Source organism: Saimiri boliviensis, chromosome 9 (genome assembly GCF_048565385.1).
Source record: "Saimiri boliviensis isolate mSaiBol1 chromosome 9, mSaiBol1.pri, whole genome shotgun sequence".
Classification (NCBI taxonomy): domain Eukaryota; kingdom Metazoa; phylum Chordata; class Mammalia; order Primates; family Cebidae; genus Saimiri; species Saimiri boliviensis.
Window position 1 is genome coordinate 91,537,256 of NC_133457.1, and position 2,744 is coordinate 91,539,999.

Sequence of the window (2,744 nt, forward strand, 5' to 3'; positions counted from 1 at the left end):
GAGTCACTTCTCTCTGTTGGCCTTGGGGTGCAGGGAGCCCTCCGTCAGCAGCACTGGGTGCTCCTCCGAGACCACACACAGCTTGTTGTAGAAGGTGTGATGCCAGAGCTTCTCCATGTTGTCCCAGTTGGTGACGATGCCATGCTCGATGGGGTACTTCAGGGTCAGGATGCCGCACCTGCCGTGCTGTCCGTCCATGCCTCTGTGCACATCACTGGCATCATCACGGACTCTGGAGATGGGGCCACCCACACAGTGCCCATCTATGAGGGCTACACCCTCCCCCAGGCCAACCTGCATCTGGACCTGGCTGGCTGAGACCTGACTGACTACCTCATGAAGGTCCTCACTGAGCACGGCTACAGCTTCACCACCACCACCACTGAGCGGGCTATCGTGCGCGACATCAAGGAGAAGCTGTGCTACGTCACCCTGGACTTCGACCAGGAGATGGCCACCACCGCATCCTCCTCCTCCCTGGAGAAGACCTTTGAGCTGCCCGATGGCCAGGTCATCACCATCGGCAATGAGTGGTTCCGGCGTCCAGAGGCACTGCCAGCCTTCCTTCCTGGGCATGGGATCTTGCTGCATTCACAAGACTGCCTTCAGCTCCATCATGAAGTGGGACGTGGACATCCACAAAAACCTGTACACGAACACGGTACTGTCCGGCGGCATCACCATGTACCCAGGCATCGCCGAGAGGATGCAGAAGGAGATCACTGCCCTGGCGCCCAGCACCATGAAGATCAAGGTCATTGTTCCCCCAGAGCGCAAGTACTTGGTGTGGATGGGCAGCTCCATCCTGGCCTCACTGTCCACCTTCCAGTAGATGTGGATTAGCAAGCAGGAATATGTCAAGTCGGGCCTCTCCAGTGTCTACCCCAAATGCTTCTAAATGGACTGTGAGCAGATGCATACCATTTGCTGCATAGGTTAATTCAGAAGTGTAAATTTGCCCCTGGCAAATGAATATACCTCATGCTAGCCTCGCAAAACTGAAATAAGCTTTCAAAAATAAATTATCCTTGAAGCTTGTATCTGATATCGGCACTGGATTGTAGAACTTGTGGATTTTGACCTTGTATTGAAGCTAACTGTTCTCCTTGGTATTTGTTTAGTACTCTGTACGTATCTTTGATTTCAACCCTTAGTACATGTGGCTTGGTCACTTTGTGGCTGAGGTGAGAACATGCTTGTGGCAGTCAAGTCTGTGGCTTGGTGGGTCTGCGTGGCCAGCAGTCTCCGATCTGCGCTGGGTATTCATGTGTCAGCGCTGAGTGTTCTGGGAGTTCTGTAGAGGCTGCAAGGGCTCCTGAACCAGTTGTTTCTGCCCTACCGGTCTGTCAGGGTGGGAAAGTCCAAGCCATAAGACCCAGTTTCCTTTCTTAGCTGATGTTTTCCTGCCAGAACACCGTGGGCTGTTACTTGCCTTTAGCTGGAAGTGGTTTGCATTTACACCTGTAAATGTATTCATCCTTTAAATTTCTGTAAGGTGTTTTTTTGTACACAATTCTTGATTCTTTAAAGAGATGACAACAAATTTTGGGTTTCTACTGTTATGTGAGAACATTAGACCCCAGGAACAAGTAATTGTGTAAGGAAAAATAAAAGTGCTGCTGTGAAAAAAAAAAAAAAAAAGCATTATTGGCCAGGTGTGGTGGCTCACACCTGTAATTCCAGCACTTTGGGAGGCCAAGGTGGGTGGATCACCTGCAGTCAGGAGTTCAAGAGCAGCCTGATCAACATGGTGAAACCCCATCTTTGCTAAAAATACAAAAATTAGCCAGAGATGGTGGTGCACGCCTGTAATTCCAGCTACTCAAGAGGCTTAGACAGGAGTATTACTTGAACCCAGGAGGTGGAGGTTGCAGTGAACCGAGATCATGCCAATGCACTCCAGCCTGGGCAACTGAGAGAGACTCTGTCTCAAAATAAATAAATAAATAAACAAATAAAAATAAAAATAAAAAAAATAGCATCATTGGGTAATTCCTGTAACATGAGATTCGCCATTTCAAGGTGTACGCTTGTGGGTATTTGGTACAGTGAGAAAGTTATCCATTGATTGCTACCATTTAATTCCAGCACATTTTATCACACCAGACAGAAACCCCAGACCCATTAATAGTCAATTCCCAACCTTCCCCTCCCTCCAACCCCTGGCAGCCACTAACCCAGTTTGCTTCTACAGATTTGCCCTTTCTGGACATTTTCTATAAATAAAACCATATCGAATGTGGTCTTCGGTGACTGGCTTCTTTCAGTCAGCATCATGTTTTCAAGGTTCATCCAGGTAATGGTCCTTTATTCCTTTTTATTACTGAATAATATTGTCTGGTCTGTGTGGTTTTATAATGAAGGTTGCCCCTCACCTTGGAGGTCAGAAATGCTCTGCCATTTTATATTATGGTTTTACTTTTATGAACTGGGAAAAGCCTAATTAAACAATGTTTTTGTTGTCTAATTACTTACTCTTCAGGGTGATTATGTCAGGAGCAAGATGGTGGTTTTTTTGCTGGCATTTTCCATAACTTGGCTGGACAGAGCCAAACAGCCCATCCTGGTTTATTTGTTGGGTTTGTCTCCACCTCCCGGCAGCCTAGAGGAATGCAGCAGCTCAAATGTGGCTGGTCGAAATCCAAGGTGGGCCGGGCGTGGTGGCTTGTGCCTGTAATCCCAGCACTTTGGGAGGCCAAGGTGGGAGGACTACTTGAGCCCAGGAGTTCGTGACCTGGGAAACA

General features: G+C 48.1%; 1 pseudogene; it reads left to right on the forward strand.

Annotated features, from left to right (window-relative positions):
- Nucleotides 1-336: 336 nt before the first annotated feature.
- LOC104653414 (actin, cytoplasmic 2-like) lies at nucleotides 337-898 on the forward strand (annotated as a pseudogene).
- Nucleotides 899-2,744: the final 1,846 nt, after the last annotated feature.